The 24,187-nt window shown below is 41.5% G+C and overlaps 1 long non-coding RNA gene across 3 annotated transcripts; it reads right to left on the bottom strand.

The window, feature by feature from the left end:
• Nucleotides 1–6,689: 6,689 nt before the first annotated feature.
• On the bottom strand, nucleotides 6,690–18,024 carry LOC143487556 (uncharacterized). 3 transcript variants are annotated; one of them, XR_013124292.1, is made up of 6 exons: nucleotides 17,886–18,024; nucleotides 16,910–17,000; nucleotides 14,368–14,426; nucleotides 13,099–13,877; nucleotides 12,876–12,986; nucleotides 6,690–7,168 (listed from the first exon to the last, which is right to left on the bottom strand). It is a non-coding gene; the product is annotated as an uncharacterized LOC143487556 (long non-coding RNA). The 3 variants fall into 3 exon arrangements; XR_013124294.1 differs by lacking the exon at nucleotides 6,690–7,168 and adding an exon at nucleotides 10,473–11,427; XR_013124293.1 differs by lacking the exon at nucleotides 14,368–14,426.
• Nucleotides 18,025–24,187: the final 6,163 nt, after the last annotated feature.

Genomic DNA, 24,187 nt, shown 5'->3' with positions numbered 1-24,187 from the left:
CACTTTATTGCTTGCATTGTTACTCAAGTCAGAATTGTTATTTTTGAATCAGCCTGCTTGGTGGTCTTATTCTTGCCACATGCAATTACTTGATGCAGAAAGGTATAATAAACATGTAAATTTAACTGTTTTGTCATTTGTCTTATATGACCCAACTTCAGTTAACTATTCTTAGTATATGTACATGTGAAATATACATTATCTGAACAAGATATAATAAGTTGGCACAACTTAAAAAAATTTGGAACTCTTTGTATGTAAAACTTACATTTTGAGGTTCATATACATGGGCAAGATAAATTATCTGAACAAGATATAATAAGTTAGCAAAACTTGAATCATTTTGAATTATTTGTAGGCAATACTTAAAATCTGAAGTTTATATACCTGTGAAAAATAAATAATTGGAACAAGAAATAATAAGTTGGCTCAACTGTGAGTGAATTTCTTAAAAACTTAAGAGTTTGAATTGGGATCAAAACTCAAAAATTGAATGCAGTAAGTTGCCTTGAAATTTTGAGTTTTCTCAACTTTTTCATTTTTACAGTGTAGGACATGTTCTGTCTGTAAGAAAGAAGAGAGATGCGAAGAAACTGTTTTCTCTAAATTTTTCGAAATGAATGACAGATTAGAGATTGGCCTGTAGTTGGACAGTTCCTGGCGATTAAGACCAGGTTTTTAAATTAGTGGCTTGATGACTGCAAGTTTAAATGATTTGGGAATGTAGCTATGGCTCGGAGAATAGCTAATTATAGTAAGCAAAGGTTCTAACTAGGGTGCACACACCAGTATATTTTAGTGCCGGTCCCAAGCCCAGATAAATAGGGAGGGTTGCGTCAGGAAGAGCATATGGTGTAAAAACTGCACCAAATCAAATGATGTGGATCAAAAATAGAAATTCCATACCGGATCGGTCGAGGCCCGGGTTAACAACGCCCGCCTCTGGTGCTGTTGTCCAGCAGGGCATTAGCGGAAATTGGACTACTGTTGGGACAAGGAGGAGGAGGAGAGGGGGGAAGAGGGTTCTGACACTGAAGGAGAGGAGGCAGAGCAGGAAGGTGGAGGTTAGAGTTGGTACGTTGAATGTGGGGTCTATGACAGGTAAAGGGAGAGAGCTAGCTGATGCAATGGAGAGGAGGAGGAAGATAGATATACTGTGTGTACAGGAGACCAAGTGGAAAGGGAGCAAGGCCAGGAGCATTGGTGGTGGCTTGAAACTCTAGACAGGAAGAGAAATGGAGTAGGGTAATCCTGAAGGATGAGTTTAGTAAGAGTGTAGTCGAGGTAAAGAGAGTAAGTAACAGGGTGATCTGTGTAAAGTTAGAGATTGATGGGGTGATGATGAATGTCATCAGTGCTTATGCTCCTCAGGTAGGTTGTGATGTGGAGGAGAAAGAAGAATTCTGGAGAGAGTTAGATTAAGTTGTTTTGCAGGTTCCTAAAGAAGAGAGAGTGGTTATTGGAGCAGATTTAAATGGACATGTTGGTGGAGGGAACAGTGGTGATGAGGAGGTGTTGTGTAGATATGGTGTTAATAAAAGGAATACTGAAGGACAAATGGTGGTAGATTTTGCTAAAAGGGTAAAGATGGCTGTAGTTTGTGGTGTAAGCCAATGGCTGATGTGTTAGACCAGCTATATGTTATAAGCTGTATTAATGTATGCCTCTAGGGGCGGAGGTCGGTCATGTTCAGTTCTTGAATAAACGGCATAGAGACAATTTGCATGGTGGTTTTCCTTGGAAGAACACAACATGGTGTCAGAAGTGTAGACTTTCACGACCTGCGAATTTGAGACAGCATGAGAGTCAGGATCCAGCTCCAGAAGACACACTGAGGTGTTCAAAAAATAAATGAATAAATAAACAGAGTGAAGATGAGCGAGCAAGAGCCTCATGCTGTCCTGGATAGGCAAGATGAGGCGAACATGCCGTATGCACTAGGTAATGCCGCCATCCCGAGCACAACGTTTACTATCAAACCACCGGAACCGTTCGACTTCTCAAAACCCCAAGAATGGGAAAAATGAATTCGCCATTTCGAAAAATTCTGACTGGCAAGTAACCTTGACTATTCTTCCGAGGAGAATCAGGTTAACACGCTAGTTTACTGCATGGGTGACAACGTGCTAAGAGGGCTAGAGTTAACCCAGCAGCAGCGCCTGAAGTACGATGCAGTAAAAAGGGGATTCAACGGTTACTTCGTCCCAAAGAAAAATGTAATTTATGAGCGGGCCAAATTTAACCAAAGAAAGCAACAACCCACCGAATCAGTGGACGCATTCCTCACAGCACTTTATACATTGGCAGAGAACTGTGTTTATGGTCCATTACATGACGAAGGTGTCTTTTAAGATAGATACGGGTGCCGATGTAACAGCCATACCAGAGCAGATGTACAAAAATATTGTGCATGGTAGCAAACAGGTAAAAACAGCCCTAAAATGACTGTATGGCCCTGGTGGTGCAAAACTGAATGTGTTGGGGTCAGTCACTGAAACACTTACGTATAAAAACAGGAGCATAAGGGAAAGGATCTACATCGTCAAAGATCTACATGTCAGTTTATTGAGCAGGTCAGCTTCAGTAAAACTTAAACTGGTTGCCAGACTAGACACGATAGACCATGAGTCGGTGAGATGGAAGCGTGGCTACCCAGGTTGCTGACGGACCCTAAACTCTGCGATGGACTAGGGCTGGTCCAGAAGCCCTACACCAGGGGTTCTCAACTGGTCTCAGCCCGGGACCCACATTTTCTCTTTGTCATTAAGTCGCGACCCAGTTTTATACAGTACAAATGTTATAACCTCTGGTTATAACAAATTAAAAGGGTAAACAATTGGTGGTTACCATGGCAACAAGATGGTTCTCATGCTGGGCTCCAGACAAAAAAAATATTCAAGGAGCCAGTTGGTCCCAAAAGAAAAAATGAGACACTAATAACTTTTTCTAGGCTCCATAATAATATACAAACTAATAAACATTGCAACACTCACATCAGATCAGCTGTTATTTAGGATCTCTGTCGTCCAACATGCCTGATGTCTTTCTCTTCCTTGTAACTGTGGTTAAGTTGGCTTCATGTTCTCATTTTAAATGTACTACTATTACCGTCTACAAATGACCTTAACATGGACGAAAGTGGCGGTCGTAAAGGCCCCAGAGCACTGTGCACTCTGTTTTTCTTCAAAGATTTAAATAATTTTTAAATGATTCTTCATTAGATAAAAACAAGTTGTATAAATATTAAGTGCACATTTTGTCAAATGTTTCAATAGCTTTTATAGTACATTAAGTGCATCCTAATCAGGCCCGTTGACAGTCTTGCTAGGGCCCGGGACAAGAAAGTTTAATGTGTGCCCCCCCCGGCGCACGTCATTTGACAATCCTTCTGTTAGGTCATATAGTATATAATATAGCCACACATCAAAGCTGTTTCTGACAGCTGACTGTTTATATACTTGACGCGTCGCGAGCGGCGCGAGGGTTCGCGCGAAAATGACGTAATCGCAGTGGCACCGACCGTGTGCGAAGGCCTCGCGCGCTGTCCATTCGCGAGGTCGTGCACCTCTTGACTTTTGTAACTTCGCGCGCGACGCGCTTCAGCGCAATGAACAAAGTCATGTTTGCAGGGTTCATACACCTTTATAATGTGGAATTAAAGCACTTGTACTTCACTTTAAAGGTCCATTTCAATATTTTCCAGCACATTAAACTTAATTAAGTTAAATATTTATACATATACTCGAAATAATTCGCTTTTTATCACAATATTTAATGGTTATTTTCAAAACGCCCAATCTTAACGTCTTCACGAGAACTGTTCAGTCAGACAGCTATTTGTTGTGAAACGAAGTAGTTACTTTCAAGCATTTTCAAGTACTTTAGCCTAAATTCCAGCACTTTTCAAACCTGGAACACAATGCAACATTCAAATTCGTCAGGTAAATGTTTTCCTTTCTTTTCTGCGCTCCATATTTCTGTATTTACTTTAACTATCCACCACTGTATTTCCCGCTGTTGTGGGGGTACCAGCCGGTTACGGTCGGTGCTGGATCAAACCATTTTCCAGTGGGATGCGGGGGTGTATGCACTTAATGGAAAATATGCAGATAGGTTAAAAAACATATATATTTTAGCCATTGAGTTTATTTTGAGTACAGAATTTTATATTAATGAAAGATTTCAAGATTATTTAAAAATTATAGACTTTAAATAAAAAATAAATTGCTGGGCTCTTTGATGGGCCCCCCTGGCCCTGGGGCCCGGGACAACAGACCCGGTTGTCCCCCCCTGTCGACGGGGCTGATCCTAATCAACAACCTTGTTTTGTGGAATTATGGTGGCCCATTTAAAAGCTATTGAAAACAATGAGGTGAGAATATGTGTAGACATATCACCCGTAAACGAGTCGGTATGCAGAGAAAAGTTCATTCTGCCATCAGTTGAACACACCCTAGGCATGCTGACAGGGGCCAAATACTTCTCCAAGCTTGACGCGAACATGGGCATTTGGCAGATACCACTTTCAAAAGACTCGGCTCCATACACAACCTTCATCACATCGTTCGGGAGGTGCCATTTCAACAGGCTTCCCTTCGGTATCAGCTCAGCCTCAGAGCCGTTCCAAAACAGGATGACATCAGAAGTCACTGCAGACCTCGAAAGCATTGTATGCCACGTCGACGACATCCTCATTTGGGGGGACATGATGGAGCAGCACGACAGCAGAGTGCATACTGTCCTGGAGCAGGTGGAGAAGTCAGGCGTAACGCGAAATATGGCCAAGTGCGAGTTCAGGACATAAGAGGTCAAGTTCCTAGGACACATCGTCTCAGCAGAAGGGGTGAAACCCGACCCGGACAAAAGCTGTACAAGACATGAGAGAGCCGCTGAACATTAGCAAACTTTGTGGCTTCCTGGGAATGGTGAATCAGCTGGGGAAGTTCATCCCAAACCTGTCTGAGAAGGACAAGCCACTAAGAGCCCTGCTCTCAAAGAAAACATGTGGAGCTGGGGGCACGACCAGCAACGGGCATTCCACAACCTCAAGCGTGAGCTTTCCTCAGCACCAGTTCTCCAGCTATATGACCCGATCAGCTGACGCCTCATCTTATGGACTGGGAGCCGTACTGCTGCAGAAAAAGGCGGAAGCGTGGCTGCCCATTGCATATGCTTCCAGGTTGCTGACGGACACAGAACAGTGGGGAACCATCAGGGCCCTCTACGCCCTCTCAGACAGCCTAAAATATTCTTAAAACATAAATATATATAATTTATCCAGTTTCTTTTATCTACTTACAGTTTGACAATCAACATCTAAACAATTACAAAAATATAAGCAAATAAATTATTCAACCGTGTCTATTCAATCTGTGTTGGAAGGTGAGGGGTTAAGTGGAAGCCTGTGAGCCTGTGTCTCCCCCTATCAGGACTGTGATGCCCGCTGTTCGTTTACAGAGGGCCTGGCAGTTATAATTCAGCGCAATACCAGTTTCAAATGACAGCAAAATTTACCAATCATATCTTCCCTCTTAGTGGGCGGGCTTAACTGTATGATGATTTCCGCCCACTGTGGCGACGCTAGCTGTCGTTAGCGTACCACCGCTAGCTAGTTTTGATTCATTCCTTTGATGCCCTCGTGCGCATTGTTTACATAATCCGCTCCCAAGGAACACAGAGCTGGGGAACCTTATTTTGTTGGAACCGTTATCTTGTACAGATATTATTGTTTATTGTGTTTCTAAAGCTGTATTTTTTTTTTGTATTTTTAATTTTTTTAATTTATTGCAGTTAATTAGGAAACAATTTTTTTCGGGGGGGGGGGGGGGGGGGGTGATGGGAGCGGGCCCAAGTTTAATGGTCACGGTTCGCTACTGATATTTTTATATATAAAATTACATATATATATATATATATATATATATATATATAATTATATTGACTTAATAAGCAAACTGTAACGTGGTGAGTACAGAGACGTACACACCACGTAAGAAACAGAGAAGGGAGGACCCAAGTGCCGGTTAGTAAAAAAAAAATGCAGAGCGTAAAAAACACACACACACCTGAGCAATAAACAATACTAGAGAAAATTAAACACGACGCACAAAAACGAAAAGGAAACTAAATCAACGTGTAAGCAGACAAGATAATGTCGTGGAATAATACGGTAAAAACTATAAACAGAAAACATGTGGAATCCTCAACACGTGAAAACCGAAACTAAGGACGTCAGGGAAAGACTGACAGCAGGCAAACGCCGCAACATAAAGACAACCTTCCCAAAACAATAAACAATGGATAGGAAGAGAAAACAGATTGGGGAAAACTTGAGAGGGGCCAGATAGCGGCGCAGGAGGTAGATACTCGAATAAGTAACAGCGGAACGAGAGAGAGAGAGAGAGAGAGAGAGAGAGAGAGAGAGAGAGAGAGAGAGGTGGCGAGACACCTTGAAACGTAACAATATCACAGAGAGAGAGACGGGCTGAAAGCGCAACGGCAAGAGACCAAAACGATTCAGCAGTGATTCGTCTCCACAAGCTTCCTTAAGAAGCCTATAAAACAGCTGAGACGAATCACTGCTGATTATGCCGATTTAGTCTGAGACTGACTCGTGCGGAGGTAGAGGGCGTGGCATCCGAGCCAGCCCTGACACAAACAGAGCACTTCCGAAATCGGCAATTTCAATCAATCAATCAAAGTTTATTTGTATAGCGCTTTTAACAACTCAAGTTGTCGCAAAGCAGCTTTACAGGATTTACAAGGTTAACAATACTATAGGTCCAGAACCCTAATGAGCAAGCCAAAGGCGACAGTGGCGAGGAAAAACTCCCAATGATGGTGGGGAATAGGAAGAAACCTCGGGAGAACCAAGACTCAAAAGGGAACCCATCCTCCATTGGGCGGCCCATTAACACACAAATACACAAGTCACACACAATTCACACAATCAGACTAGGTAAAAGGTAGGATTGAAAGTTCTGGGTTTTGATATTGTCACTGTAAATGTCTGTTGATGAATGCCAGGCTTTCATTCCGTGTCGGAGCAGTGATGCTGGTATTGTAGGCTCCGACTGCAGTGTTACTCCCCAGGTGAACCCCGGCATCAGCACATCCACCAGCAGCCAGACCATCCCCCAGGTGCCTGCAGGTGCCTGTATCCAATAGTCTTGGGTAGAGCCATGCAAGAAGATAGACAATACAGACTGAGTGGACATGAATTTAAACCACCATTGATTTAAATGTACGTAGCTCACGTGCCAGTGATGAGCATGTGGCTCCGGCAGGCTAATCTATAGCAGCATAACTAAAGGGAGGTGTTCAGAGGTGACCACAGTCATGAGGGCTCACTGAGACATTGCTTTCCAGTCAAGTCATAGTCACAAAAAGAGTGATGCCAAGACACAGCTGGATGACAGCATCAACATCTCAGATCACCAGAAATCTCAACGTCTGGGGGCCCCCCGAGCCCCTACACCTTACAAGGGGAATTTTAGCTGAAGGCTTGACTAAACAGGTGAGTCTTAAGTCTAGATTTAAAGATTGGAACTGTGTCAGAATCTCGGATTGGAGCTGGAAGGCTATTCCATAATGGAGGGGCTTTAAAAGAGAAAGCTCTGCCTCCGGCTGTAGTTTTACTAATTTTTGGAACTAGGAGAAATCCAGCATTTTGGGAGCGCAAAGGGCGAGATGGGTTGTAGTAATCAATGAGTTCACTCAGATATTGTGGGGCAAGACCATTTAATGCCTTATAGGTTAACAGGAGAACTTTAAATTCAATGCGATATTTAATCGGCAGCCAGTGTAGTGCGGCGAGAGTGGGACTAATATGATCTAATTTCCTAGCCTTGGTTAGGACTCTACCTGCGGCATTTTGTACAATGCCGCAGCTAGAGTTGCGGCCAGCAATTTCCGCCCAGAACCATCATAGAGGCCAAGTTGCGTTCAATCATACGAACGTTCGTCATTCATGTTGTGAAGCAGGACCTAGTGCTATCTACGCCAGGGACAAGGCAGAAGAGTGTACAATTACCACTACTAGATCGTACATTTAACACTACATTTATCAGATCGTACATTTACCAGTGGATTTAATTGGGTTATTAATGGTTTCAATCGTTTTCATATTTTCCGGTAAAACAAAGTTACTGCCGTTCGCTACAGCTTGCGTTGAACACTGTCAGAGCCACAAGCTCTTGTAATAAATAGGTAGATAGATAGGCCTATTAAGTTCGCGTGAACCCGGTGTAGTTAACGGTGACATAAAATAAGAAACAAAAATTTTTTCTAGTGTCTGTAGTTGTAACTAGTGAATCCAGGGACGTGTGAGGATAACATTCGCACCAGGGCTGAAAAGGTTGAAGATTGTTGTAAACTCTTGTCATTAGCCCATGTTAGAAAATAAAAACATGTGAACCCTGGTATTTTTTTTACACTAATTTTCGCCGCTAATGTTATTTATTGGTTCATTAAGACGTAATGGTTTTGACTGAGCCATCTGGAATGGCGCACCCCTCCAAGTTAAAATCTTTTCTTTTTTTAATCTCTGAATCTGACAGTGTCTGAATGTCATGTCTGACATGTATTATGTTTAGAATCTCTATGTTCAATGGTTCAATTATCATTGTTCACTTCTGAATAAAATATGGACAGCAGAAGATGCATGTGATGTGTGAGTGAACAAAGCTGGTTGTATATAGAGTGGCCACTTTTCAGTATTGATTTAATTTTGGTTACCATATATATATATATATATATATATATATATATATATATATATATATATAGTCACCATACCAGCACTAACCCACTAAATCTGGGAAAGAGTAGTGGAAGCTAGGCTTAGATGAGAGGTAGAGATCTGTGAGCAGCAGTATGGTTTCATGCCAGCTAAGTGCACCACAGATGCTATGTTTGCTTTGAGAGTGTTAAGGGAGAAGTATAGGGAAGGACAGAGGAATTACATTGTGTGTTTGTTGACTTAGAGAAAGCTTATGATAGAGTTCAGAGACAGGAGCTGTAGTATTGTATGAGAAAGTCAGGAGTAGCAGAAAAGTATGTGAGGGTGGTGCATGATATGTATGAGAACAGTGTGACAGCAGTGAGATGTGCGGTAGGAATGACAGACGGGTTTAAAGAGGGAGTAGGACTACATCAGGGATCAGCCCTGAGTCCCTTCCTGTTTGCAATTGTCATGGACAGACTGACGGACGAGGTTAGGCATAGTCCCCTTGGACTATGATGATTGCTGATGACATTGTGAACTGTAGTGAGTAAGGAGCAGGTGGAGGTGAGCTTGGAAAGATGGAGATATGCTTTGGAGAGCAGGGAAATGAAAGTGAGCAGGAGTAAAACAGAGTACATGTGTGTGAATGAGAGGGCAGACGGTGGACAGGTCCAGTCACAAGGAGTTGATTTGGTGAAGGTTGTCAAGTTTACCTACTTAGGGTCGAAGGTACAGAGTAACCTGAAATGAAAGAGGAAGTGAAAGAGAGGTAAAGAAGAGAGTGCAGGCAGCATGGTGTGGATGGCTTAAAATGTCTGGGGTGATCTGTGATAGAAGGGTGTCAGCTAGAATGAAAGGAAAGATCTATAGGACAGTAGTGAGACCTGCTATGTTGTATGGACTGGAGACAGTGGCACTGACAAAGAGACAGGTGAGGGAGATGGAGGTGTCTAAGATGAAGATGTTGAGATTCTCATTTGGAGTGACGAGGAAGGATAGGATCAGAAATGAGTTTATTAGAGGATCAGCACATGTAGCATGTTTTGTAGATAAAGTTAGAGAAGCGAGTTTGAGATGATTTGGATGTGTACAGAGGAGGGAGGAGTTACGCTTTCATCCTCTCTCACCTTAGCGCAGCATGTTCGTTGATTGCAAGAGAAAACATTACCAGTCTTGTCTTTAACCTTTTATTAAAAGTAAACAAATATGAATACAGAGCGCTCTGGAGAGAGTACACATAAAGCCTAACTACACTACCCTGTAGTCTTGTGTGCAGATCTCTACCTGAGACCCTTTCCTGCTGTACTATATAGTGTGGCCTGGGTATGAGCCCCCCTCTCTGATGAACAGAGGACCTCCACGTACATTCCATAGGTTAAAAATACAGCTGTTTCTCTCTTATTATTATAGGTTAAACATACAGCTGTTTCTCTCTCTTATTATTATAGGTTAAACATACAGCTGTTTCTCTCTATTATTATTATAGGTTAAACATACAGCTGTTTCTCTCTCTTATTATTATAGGTTAAAGATACAGCTGTTTCTCTCTCTTATTATTATAGGTTAAAGATACAGCTGTTTCTCTCTCGTATTATTATAGGTTAAAGATACAGCTGTTTCTCTCTCGTATTATTATAGGTTAAACATACAGCTGTTTCTCTCTCTTATTATTATAGGTTAAACATACAGCTGTTTCTCTCTCTTATTATTATAGGTTAAACATACAGCTGTTTCTCTCTCTTATTATTATAGGTTAAACATACAGCTGTTTCTCTCTCTTATTATTATAGGTTAAACATACAGCTGTTTCTCTCTCTTATTATTATAGGTTAAACATACAGCTGTTTCTCTCTCTTATTATTATAGGTTAAACATACAGCTGTTTCTCTCTTATTATTATAGGTTAAACACAGCTGTTTCTTATTATTATAGGTTAAACATACAGCTGTTTCTCTCTCTTATTATTATAGGTTAAACATACAGCTGTTTCTCTCTCTTATTATTATAGGTTAAACATACAGCTGTTTCTCTCTCTTATTATTATAGGTTAAACATACAGCTGTTTCTCTCTCTTATTATTATAGGTTAAACATACAGCTATTTCTCTCTCTTATTATAGGTTAAACATACAGGTGTTTCTCTCTCTTATTATTATAGGTTAAAGATACAGCTGTTTCTCTCTCTTATTATTATAGGTTAAAGATACAGCTGTTTCTCTCTCTTATTATTATAGGTTAAAGATACAGGTGTTTCTCTTATTTTGAAAGCGAGGTCTTCCTTCCTGACCTTACCAAATAAGGTCACAGACTCATCGTACACACCCTGTTTTTAGAAAAATGCAGACACCTCTAGTCTGTGAATGATAACAAACAATTTGATTAATAATATAATGTAAGCAAAACATAAAGTGATTAATGTAAGAAATTTGATTATTACTTTAAGACTAGTCAAATTATATATGGATTATGATAAGCTGTTTGTAATTTAACAAAATATGATGGGATTAAAATATAATTCTCAACAGAGGAGAGGTATATTGGTAGGAGGGTCTTGAGGATGGAACTTCCAGGCAAGAGGAGGAGAGGTAGAACTAAGAGGAGGTTTATGGATGCAGTGGTAGAGGATATGAGAGTGGTTGGTGTGTCAGTGGAGGACACTCAGGACAGGGCCAGATGGAGGAGTTTGATCTACTGTGGCGACCCCTAAACAGGAATTGCCGAAAGAAGAAGAAAAAGAAGAGTAAGCAAAGGTTCTACATTGCTGTGCAGTAATTCTTTCAGAATATGGGTTGGTAAGGCATCTAGTATGCATGTGGAGGGCTTAGCAGATTTTACCAATGAAATAAGCTCCTCATGACCAATGACCTATGGCTTTTCTGAGTCTCAATCCACAGTACTGAGTAGCTCACGCACATAGCTCATCAACTACCTTCCAACCACAGCACAGCACTAACAAGATGTCTGTGACTTCGATTGACAATCACTCAACTTCATGTTTAAAATGGATGCACATAGATGTGAAACTGGTCTGACCGAGAGTGTTGAACTTGCTGGTTTGAGAGTGGTTTGCCATGGGATGAATGGTTAGAGGATAGATACACATCTGCATAGCAACAGCTGGATTGCACATAGAAACGGAGACCCATAGTATTTTGAAAAAGTTGGTGATTCTCATAAGGTAGCAGGTTAGTTTATGCAGATACAGTATGGGGCATGAGTACATATGTGCTCACAGATCTGTGACTCACTTCAACTGTGGCTAAAAGCACTTCAGCTAAATGTCCTACCCAGCTGAAGGCCTTTCTCTGTTTCAGGCCAGCCTGGCGTGCTTACTGTGAGCACAACTTCCATCAATATTGCGCGATGAGCTTAATCCTGTTTCTGGGAAGAGATCAAATGCTCAAAGTGACTGCGTCATGCACAGTCGTTATTTATGTGTCATCCTGTCACATTGTTTATAGGCACAGAAGTGTTGTGGTTGTTTTTTCCATATAATTGCACTCTAAAGATATTTGCCAAGGTCATGTGACCTGCCGTGCCCTTGCATTTTGTCAGTCGTTCTCTAAATGTTTAAATGTTTGCATGATCAAGCGGGCTTCATAACTGCTGACTCTGTTCTAATCCTGTAAACAGGAAGCATGCACTCAACTGAAACTGGAGCGTCATCTGATTGGCTAAAGGTTATCCTCGGAGGCCAGCATTTCACTATTACGATAAATATAGTAATTGAACTCGTGTGATTTAACCTCACTCTCTGTCTCGCATTCATTCCTGCCAAAACTCCCGCCAGCTTTGAGGGTATTTGTACAGGTGTTCTTGCCTGAACCTCACCTCCCTAACACTGTTCTCCCCTATGGCCAGACCTAGCCACTATTGTCCCTGGGGTTATCTGGCCATGCTCCTGCTGTTCGTCACCCAGAGCCTGGTTTTTCCACTGCCGTTTTAATCCAGAGGGACGTGAACATCCATGACTTTCCTTTGGAAGTGATGCGCTGGAGGTGGGGGAACCGGTTCGGTCTTAGAGGGGAATCAGCTCTTGTCGTTCACTTAATAGAGCTGGCTCTTTGAACCGGTTCGTTCGCGACCGACACATCACTAGTACCTGGACGACATTGCTTTTTCTCAACGAGGAGCCTGTGGTGGAAACATACCTGGTATGCAGTCTTTATATGTTTCTTGGCAGTTCCGGCAGCATTCCAATTGATATATTCTGTGAAACTCTTCTTTGAATGCAGCACTGTGATTTCTCCAAGGCACTACACCTGTATGTTTCAAATGTAAGGAATATAATTACTACAACCAGTGAGAACACTCCCTTTTCTTATGGTACAAAAACTGTACTGAAATATCATAATGCTTCATAATGCTACTTACTGTCAAGCCACTGAGATTGTGCCCGGGCGTGGAATGATTTTTGTCCCACAATGTCCTGGAAGAGGCCACAAACCAGTGACAGCTTTAAAAAGGCTTGGTCACCCTCTTCCAGAACTACATCTAAGGGCGTACTCACACTAGGATCTGTGATCCGGGCCCGGGCATGGTTCCCTGCCGAGGCACGGTTCGTTTGACTAGTGTGATCGCTCCAACCGTGTCCGGGCCCGGATCAGTTAACCGTGCTTGGGCCCGCTTGAAGAGGTGGGCCAGGGCACGATTCATGTGGACTCGGGCACGGTTAGCTTCTAGTGTGAGCGCTATCTGTGCCCGGGCCCGCTTGGTGCCTCGTCTGATTGGTTCATTTTGCCGTTACTCAAACATGACGTCAGTGATGCGACGCTCAAGTTAAACAGTCAAAGCGATTGTTGTGGTCTTCTAAAAATCTTCTAACACGTGCAGCACAATTAACAGACAATCGTTGTGTTAAATGATCGATAAATCTGTGCTTGCACCGTGTTCCTGCACTCCCAAAACGACTCCAAAAATACAATAAAAAGAGAATCGTGAACTCCATAGTGTTGTGCGAGCGCGCTTTTTTTCCAAATAAAGCGCCGTTGTGATGACGGAAGCGTGCTCAGGCCGGTTTGATAAAGGCAGTGTGAGTGCAGGCCAGAGGGGGAGTGGGGAGGGGGGATAACCGGGCCCCAGCACGGAACCAGCAAACCGTGCCTAGTGTGAGTACGCCCTAAGAGTATATCCTCAATGACAGCACAGGGCATCTGTGAAAGAAATCATAGAAGCATTTAGATACTGATTTACATAAAATTACTACACAACATACATTCTATCATTTCACACTATTTCGTATGCAACTAATCTGATTATGTTTTTGATTATTCACAGATTACTTGTGATGCCCCTCATCTCTGCTTCCTATAGATGTGGCTGTGGTTTCAGTGCATGTTTTGGCTCAACAGCTGAAGTTTGTAGGCTACACCTGTCAGTATCACTCTGTTGACCCCTCTGTGCCTTAACTTAACATATAAGCTCTCTCGCTTCAGAACAATAGGAACAGCTACACTTGGGATTTAAATGCACTTTTATTCACCACTGACAAAGTCAAGTCGAAATTTCAGTTATGTCAACTAATCATTGCAGCCCTGATGCATTCCAATTCAAACAAACCATAGTTATCTCATTTGTGAATGCCTCATCACAGTGAGTAAAACTCAAAAATGGCCAATTAAGCTGCAACAAAACCAAAAATACCTGGTCAATGGAGATGGTACCCAGTCTATCTCAACCCAGACTCAACCCGGTACATTTTCCTGAGAGAAAATATTACAAATGAATACCATGCAAGAAGGGCCCACAGATAATGTGAAGGCAAGCTTATCAGAAAAGCCAGAAAGTTGCCATTTGAAACTACTTTAGCTTTGTGTCATGTCTGTGATCTGCTTTTTTCTACAAAATTAAACAACTGAATGAACATCCTCTGAGGGCGATTACTCCATAGTTTTTACCAGGGGTTATAGAGTAGGTAAGCTAGCGACATGGTTAGACAGTTAACTGGCTATCTAGTTAACTTCGTGGTTTGGCAGTTAACAGGCTACATAGCTTAGCTAGCTAGCTAATCGCTCATTAACTTCAAGGATGTAGTTAACTTGCTATCTAGGTTAGCAGGCTATTAACCCGGTAACTGAATCGCCGACTTGCTGCCTAACTCACTGCTAGAACTGAGTGTTAAGCTGTGTTAACATTAGCTGGTAGGATTTTAACCCAATAAAACAGGCCAGATTAATAATTTTTGATTCAGACATGACTGGGTGCGTTCCTGCTTCATAATCCATTTGTATATTTATACTTGCTGGCATTACAGGAGACGTAACGTTTATTCAAAACAGTTTGTTATTCGGAGCTGAGCGTGTTTAAATAACGAGCTATTAATTTAGACAGAAGTGCTGTAGTAACGGCTCACTACGTGATCGTGCTGCTGTCAGGTTGTCTAACACAGGGCTTGCTTTGTTTCTTGCTTTATAATAACAGAAAATTCATTTTTTGCCCATATGATTTCATTATATAACCATTTTGCAAAAATGATAGAGAATGAAGACTGCGACTACGGTACTCTTTGCGCATAGCTATTTTTGGTATCGCTACAATAAAGTATCGCTTCTCTGACGCGTTGTTAATATTTGTGGGGTGCGGAGGTTTCTTTATGTTTAGACCTCTGTTTAATGTCAAGCACCTGGCCCTCAGCGTCAGGTCATCTGTAGCCAAAAGCCAAGACGACGAGCTACTCCAGCTGTTTACTCTAGTACGTTTTTATGTAGCTCTCTTCTCCCATTTTTGCTTCTGAGATCAATTACTGACTTTAATAAACACCACTTGATGGCAGTAGAGTTCAGGGTTTTTTTTTTGTAGATGTCTGCTGCCAGTTTGGAGACAGCTTTGGTAATTTATTCATTTAATTATTCGTGTATTTTTCGACTATGAAACAGCCTCTTCATGTGACACGTGAGAGCTGTTCTTTTTTTGGACCTTCGGTTTGGACGAGTCCAAAACATTTCTGGGAACAGCTTGAGCGCCTGTGATAGAGCCCATTGAATAGGCCGCGAGATTGAGCGCCGTTTGTCTGGTCCTTTCAACTGCGGCACTCCATCAGAGACGTGTGGTCGGAAGTGCTGATTCACGCAGAGTAATTCCGAGTTATTTGCCATTTGATCTGATGGGCTTGTTTAATAGGTCAGAGGGATCAAAGTGCAGCCTCTCTTATATTCTACTCACCAGCTGCAGAAATGGTTAGAGGAGATTTAATATGTTCCTTGCTTCCGCTTGCTGGCGTAGCATTTAGTAGTAAAAACGGTATAGATTACTGAATAAGACAACCTTTCACTCTGACATTTTAGGTTGACTTGGGGGTATTCTGGTAATTTGGTTTTGATGACAAGCAGTGAACTTTGAGATGAAAGCACACAGAGAAAGGCCTTTGTAAATGAAAAGAAATGGCCTGCATCACTCGGACCTGAATAACTGAAAGATGGCATGTTCTCACAGGTCTGAGCTAGTGGTGAGGTGATATTTTTACATGTCATATTACATTTCTTTTAACAAATGCATCACCAAGTTTTCTATAATAGTCACACAATTAGCCTGACATTATAGAGATTTTAAACAGCTACTTATTGACAGATGAATGGAGGTCTGCTGTTGGATACTAGTATTCTAGTTACTAATTGTTTCATGTGAAGACATGTCAAATAAATGATTCAATGGCCATGGGAGAAGAAAGCCATTGGTCAGAGCTCTAGAGAAAGCTGAAAGACTTGGGAATTCCAAACATGACTCAATACATGTTATGCCACTGGAGTTTTCTCCTGGTGTTTCAGTCCTCACTGCATGAGAAGAGCATGCAAAATTATCCAGAGCTTATATACTGTTTCTATAGCAACAGAGCTGCTTGATTTGTTCACCCATCTGTTCAGTCACATCAGTCTATACCTGCATGCCTGCTGACTCCACTAACCATCATCTCTCTCAGGCCCGTATCCAGCGTTGTGATGGGGGGGGGGGGGTCTTCATGTGGATTTCATTTAGCTCTCTACTCTAATGCCCCCTAAATACACGAGCACACATCAAACCTTTTAATTTAGAATTATTTTATTCATTATAAGTTTGTTGTGAGTCTGGTGTTGCTGTCCTTATTTGTTCGTCTGTTGCTCCACATCTGTTAACATACATTTGATATAAATGTGTTACTCAAACTTCCTACATCTGTGATGTGACTTCATTGTCTGTCTCTGTTGCTCACCTCAGTTGTCTGTTGCTTTGTTCCACTGTCTCTGTGGCTGCCCTCCATTGTCTGTCTCTGATGTTGCTGTCCTTTATTGCCTATCTCTCTACTGTTGACATAAATAGATAAAAATTACTTCATGAGGTACATGGTCATTAAAACTTAAACTTAAAAACTGAAGTGTTCCATCTTATTCAAATCTTCCTACAACTGTGCTGGGACTTCATTGTCTCTCTCTGTTGCTCACCTAGGTCTGTTGTTGCTCTCCCTCTTCTGTATCTCTGTTGCTGTCTGTCTCTGTTGCTTTTCTTCATTGTCTGTCTATTTGTCCTCTCCATCTTATGTATATCGCCTTCTTTTTCTTTATTTTTTAATTGGGTCTTGCCTTCACTGTCTGTCTGTTTTTCCTCTCCTTTAGGGTCATTTTACGGGAAATCTGACACTTTGGAACCCAACCGACACAGATTTTCATCAAACTTTGTGTGTCTTTTTAGTGGCAATGTAGAAGTGCATGAATCTGGCACTAATATTTCAGAGGTTGTTCATGACATTGCAGGCTCTGTGTGGAAAAGATAGTGACCATTTTAAAATATAGTTTTTTAAATATTCAGATTTTAGTATTTTAATATACTCTGCTAACTGTTGAGTTCAATGTTTGTGTACTCTGTAGAGCCAGAAAAGAGCTAACATTTCCATATTTAACCCCTTTTTTACACCTCTATACTGTATTTTATTTACTATGGCCTTAGGAGCAACAGGCATATTGACAGTAAAATACACCCTAACTTGATCATCAGCATTGCAAAGTGACTGAATGTTATTGTCACTTAACCTTTCTTAAAAATCAACTATAATCCAGACTTTGGAGTTATCTGAATAATAACACTAATAATCCGGTGTTACATGTACAATATACTATTGGGCTAAGTCTAGCCCGGCACTGTTAACGCAGGGGAGTTGTTAAGAAGTAGAAGCCCTGCACTCAGCAGCTTACCGATTTTGGGCCTTTTTGAACAAGTCACCAATGTTTTGGGACAATGTTGCCGCCAATTTCTTCCGTTTTTGCTCCTTGTCTTCTTTTTTACACCTTTTCTCAAGTAACTTAATCCCCTGATTCTTATTCTTTCCATTAGCTAACAACAGAAATGGGGGAATTACTGCCACCTACTGGATTGGTGTAAAACAGTCTGAACAAAATGTGTAAAGAGAAACATTAACCATTTTTCTTACTCCTCACTTCTCTGAGTCTACTTGTCTTTTTTTATTAGTTTGGATGTGATATTGTAAATTAAGATTTGATGTATATTCACCGGAGATTACCAATTCATTCATTGAATAGCCTACCTATCTCGAGGGGCATGTGTGTACGGGGGCGGGGGCGGGCGCGGGGGGCGACGAGGGGGAGGGGGGGGTTGAACGAACCCTTCGATCCCCCCTGTCTCTCTCCCTCCCTCTCTCTCTCTCTCTCTCTCTCTCTCTCTCTGCAGTAGAAGTGACTCATGCATGTGCAACGCCCCAGGTTTAACAACAGAGCAGCTCTAGAAACAGAGTGACCCACCAGCAAATTTGACCAATCACTGATGTCGTCTTGATGTGACGTCGACAAACTTCCACCTTACTTCCGTGTATACGTTCAAGAGGAGCAGACTGAAAGCAGCACGAACGGGGCGAACGTTTCACACTTGCCGACGAAAATAACAGCAAAAGATCTGGAAAAGCAGTATCGCGGTACACTACATGAAAGCGGGGGTAAACTGTTTTTTTTTGTTTTCAGTGTTTTATTGTTTCACAACGATGGGTTCATACATGTATTTCCAACAAGTTTAACATTTCTAGCACCAGCCCATCCACTCCAAGTGATTTTTCATAGTCTTTTAAGAGACGGAAAGTCCATTTCTGCCACCGAGCTGTTGCACTTCGAGGGATCATTGTGCATTCTCTGTCCCAACACCTGTGTTTCAGGGGGCGGGGCATACAAAACTTGAGAGGGATCATTCCTGCCCAAACTATTCATACCACATAGAGTAAGAGAATAAAATCATTGCTTGAAGTGTTAAAACCAGGGGTAAAACACAGGATAAGAAGCATAATACCCATAGGGAGATCCAAATAAACAAATGTACAATAAATACATGGGTAAATAACCAAGTACGTATTCCGAGAAGGGTATTACTGCAGGCTGGAAAACCTCCAAATGGGAGTGGCATAACTCCAAATGGGTGTGGCATAACTCCAAATGGGAGGGACAACTCTCTAGAAGGCAGGGCGGAACTCGGAGAACTTTGAGAAGTTTGGTGGGTTTTCCGGGACATAGGAATGTGTAAACATGCTGTATTAATGAAACCACAGTTATCCTGATGATACAATAAAACGATTCTTCACTTTTATATTGAGTTAATTCAACACATAGCCCTGCTTTACAGATCGCGATGTCCATTTTACTTACTAAACGCGTCTAATAGTTCGTGGGTTATATCCTGGTTTAATCCGCATCGTAATCAGTACTCTGTTTAGATTTCACGTTAACTGTTTACATGTTTAGTTTTCGACTAAACTTTAAATTTAATTCCTCATCAAATCCGTCAGCACCGCCGGCGGTGGGGGCCGTCTTCGGGAGGAAGGCAGAATACTAATTTTAAATTCATTTTAATTAATTCAGCTCGTGATCAATGGGTATGCATCAGAAACCAATGATTTATATCATTTATGGACATTAGTCAACAAACGCATTGTCATCAACTTTTTGTATAACAAGAACATTTTATTGAGAAATGGTTCTTTATGTCACCCTACCTCTTTCTTCATTGTGCAGACTAGAGACGGTTGTGCCATGCAAGGAGGGACTTATTCTGCAAGGCTGTGTAGTCATTCCCTCTGGAATGTTCTCTCCCATCTCTTTTCATAAATGAACATTTATGGTTTGCATTTAATTTGAATGCAAGGTCCCATTAAGTTTTTGGTTTTACACAAGAACGAACAATTACTATGTGCATGTAGGCATTCTGCATTTGCTGTGCATAACACTATTACTTACATTTAAAATCAAACATTTCATAGCATCAAGAAAATAGGTACACCATTTAAATGTATTTATATTTAATAGTATTGTACGGTTCGCTAAAGCAAAGACATAGGTTTTTTTTCTAAATGCTATCCTGATTTAAGTAACTAACTATAGCACAAAAAAAATGAACAACGGATCTAAGAGAAGGCCACGCCCATTTGGAGTTAAGGTCGACCTGTTTGGAGTTTAGTCCCTCCTATTTGGAGCTGATCCAGCCTGCAGGAATACGCAAGTACGTATTCCTGCAGGCTGGATCAGCTCCAAATAGGAGGGACTAAACTCCTATTTGGAGCTGATCCAGCCTGCAGGAATACGCAAGTACGTATTCCTGCAGGCTGGATCAGCTCCAAATAGGAGGGACTAAACTCCAAACAGGTCGACCTTAACTCCAAATGGGCGTGGCCTTCTCTTAGATCCGTTGTTCATTTTTTTTGTGCTATAGTTAGTTACTTAAATCAGGATAGCATTTAGAAAAAAAACCTATGTCTTTGCTTTAGCGAACCGTACAATACTATTAAATATAAATACATTTAAATGGTGTACCTATTTTCTTGATGCTATGAAATGTTTGATTTTAAATGTAAGTAATAGTGTTATGCACAGCAAATGCAGAATGCCTACATGCACATAGTAATTGTTCGTTCTTGTGTAAAACCAAAAACTTAATGGGACCTTGCATTCAAATTAAATGCAAACCATAAATGTTCATTTATGAAAAGAGATGGGAGAGAACATTCCAGAGGGAATGACTACACAGCCTTGCAGAATAAGTCCCTCCTTGCATGGCACAACCGTCTCTAGTCTGCACAATGAAGAAAGAGGTAGGGTGACATAAAGAACCATTTCTCAATAAAATGTTCTTGTTATACAAAAAGTTGATGACAATGCGTTTGTTGACTAATGTCCATAAATGATATAAATCATTGGTTTCTGATGCATACCCATTGATCACGAGCTGAATTAATTAAAATGAATTTAAAATTAGTATTCTGCCTTCCTCCCGAAGACGGCCCCCACCGCCGGCGGTGCTGACGGATTTGATGAGGAATTAAATTTAAAGTTTAGTCGAAAACTAAACATGTAAACAGTTAACGTGAAATCTAAACAGAGTACTGATTACGATGCGGATTAAACCAGGATATAACCCACGAACTATTAGACGCGTTTAGTAAGTAAAATGGACATCGCGATCTGTAAAGCAGGGCTATGTGTTGAATTAACTCAATATAAAAGTGAAGAATCGTTTTATTGTATCATCAGGATAACTGTGGTTTCATTAATACAGCATGTTTACACATTCCTATGTCCCGGAAAACCCACCAAACTTCTCAAAGTTCTCCGAGTTCCGCCCTGCCTTCTAGAGAGTTGTCCCTCCCATTTGGAGTTATGCCACACCCATTTGGAGTTATGCCACTCCCATTTGGAGGTTTTCCAGCCTGCAGTAATACCCTTCTCGAAAAATCTAGTTTATTTATCTCTGATCCACATCTATGATTCACTGAGCTACTAGTTCGCTCTGGCGCCAACCACTGGCGATCGATTGATCGCAATATAACACTTAATTTGTGTCCATTTTACACCCCCCCCCCCCCCCCCCCCCCCACCACCACCGCGTCAACAATTTACACTTGCCACCTCCTCCAGGTTCAAATCTCACTCCAAGTGATCTTGAAAAGTTGGCAACTCTGAAATAAATAGGTAAATAGATCATTTGAACGGACTACTAAATAGAGGAAACCATACAACATTTACTCCCTATTGCAATTTAATCACAAAAATGCAAAAACACACTGCAACTTGCATCGCAATTTTTTTTTTTAACTCCGCAACATCAAACATTTTAGCCCGCAACAATCACAAAAAAGGCCCTCGAAATCCTGGTGGGACTGCCTTATATAGGGCTTTACATGGGGCCTTACATAGGACCTTTCATGATTCTTTCTATTTGAATCTTAGGTTTTTGAACCCTGTCAAATGCATAGGTTTCTGTCTCGTCTCGGAGGGGATGTCTTTCAAACTCACCCACTGCAGCTGTTAACTCTGTCCTGCTCCATTTGCCTGGAGTCACTTCAGTCCAAGGAGTCAAATGTGAATCGTATAGATTTCACTGGCATATAATCTCGTCTCAACTACTCTTCCTGCTGTGGTCCCTTACTCATTGTGGGTTCTTCAGCCATGCTGACAGATATTGTGCTCTTGTATAGGCTAATACAAGTTTTATAACTTGATGTTATGTGCAAGATGAAATGAAACTACAAATAAATTCAGGCCTGCTGCAGTAGTGAACATATAGGCTTTGGAAACTGCAATAGATACAGATGTGGTAACGTTTGATGTAAATGCTCACAGTTACCGGTGTAGTTAAACTTCACTTAGAAATGCGCCATTGCTAACACATGCAGAATGGAGGATATTACCGCAAGTCAAGCTTTCAAAAACCCTTCATCCTAAACCAAGACCTTCACTCCAGAATGAAATGTGGTTAGAAGCAAGTTCACTTCATTTGTTCACTAACCTCCATGTGCAGCATTGATGCGTAACATCATCACAGTGAAATACATAGAAAGGTGGACCAGTATCAATATCTTAATATTAGCGTCTCCAAATTCCAGGATTATTGAAATTTTGCATGTATGTACACATATTGGGCCACAGCCAGAGCTGCAGGGCGGTTTCCAGGAACTAGAACCACTTCTAGTTCCTGGAGGCACGTACTGGTGTGAGGCACGTACTGGTGTGAGGCACGTACACAAAGATGAATCTCTCCTTCCTTTAATGTCCTGTGGACACCAGGCAAAACGCACCCAGCAGCACCTCCAGCGTGGCGCAATTAGGTCTGTATGTTAAAACCAGTATGAGTCTTTCTGTAAGGTAATTTGTAATTTGTGTGCTTACAAAAAACACAAAACACTGTTGATATGTTTATGGTATTAATGAAAAGCTACACACATTTCTGTTAATGTACTTGTCCTGTATCTGATCTTGTATGTCTGCGTAACACATATCCACTTTATTATTGTCTTGTTTTTCACCCTGTTTGTTTGGTGTAGAAATGTCATATGATATCTGGTCCCTGGAGACCCTCAGTGCTATCCTGATCATGAGTCCATTAACCTCAGTTTCTCTCCCACTTTCAACAGGGAGCCAAAGGCCATCACCGCTCCTCTGGGCTCAGATAAAGAGCTGGACACAATGTATTACCACCTCAAAAGACTCCAAAACACTTTTGTCTGGTGGATTATTTTTCCATCTGGCCCATACAAGATTCCAAGCCCTTCGAGAGGAATTCCCCAAGTCATGCAGCCAAGCCAGACTTTCATTTCACTTTCCATCTTCTGAAGCAACATAGTGCCTTGCACCATGTCTCAGCATGGAATCTTTTTTAACCAATTAGTGAAAAAAGTGTCAAAAGGGGGTTTGAAATTGTTACTGTCCTTTTTCCAGTGACTATCCTGGTTAAGAGAACAAAAAGAAGAGGCATAAATTCCAGCTGAAAGCTTAATGATGCCAAAAGCAATTCTAATGATAATAATAAATTAATAATGATAATTTAAGTACTTTAAATTAAAGCTACATCTTCCCATCATCTTTAAAAGATGAGTAAAAGAGACCTGTTTTCTGGCAGCCAGATATTCTGATTACACCGTGAAGTCATTGCAGTCATCCGCCATCGTGGTTTGCGAGTTGGTGGGTGATTGCTCGGCCCTCGTGTGCTGTTTTTGGTTTGTGCCGTGGGTTGATGAGTGTGTGTGCGCTCTCGCCCTGGGCAGTCAGACAGCAGTGCAAGACTGCAGTCAGCACCTTCTATGTGAGCGGGGCAGAGGAAGTTCACTCTCCAGTAACAGCATTTTGATCGTCGCTGAAACATTTGAGCAGAGCAGGTGTCAAGAGGACTCTGTGTTGCACCTCTTTGCAGGAGCGTGAATGTTTTGGAAAGACAGGACAGCAAATGATGAATTGCAGAAAAGGCATAGAATGTGGAGCACGGCATAATTAAGCAGCAGCCAGGGCAGAAATATCTGATTTATCTTCTCCAAGAGGTGGGCGATGACACGTATGAGTGAAGCTCATGAAGAGAGGGCTTTATCATTCTTAACTGCATCTTTAACCTCTTCATCTTCATCTGACCTGCATCATTACATCCCTCGCATGAAAGGAACATGGAACTTGGGCCTGATGAATAAATAAATGAAGCCTCAAGCAGGCGTGGGCATTAGGAGAGTTTGCCCTTT

This window comes from Brachyhypopomus gauderio, unplaced genomic scaffold (assembly GCF_052324685.1).
Source record: "Brachyhypopomus gauderio isolate BG-103 unplaced genomic scaffold, BGAUD_0.2 sc47, whole genome shotgun sequence".
In the NCBI taxonomy this organism is placed as follows: Eukaryota; Metazoa; Chordata; class Actinopteri; order Gymnotiformes; family Hypopomidae; genus Brachyhypopomus; species Brachyhypopomus gauderio.
This window is presented reverse-complemented; position numbering and strand designations above follow the sequence as displayed.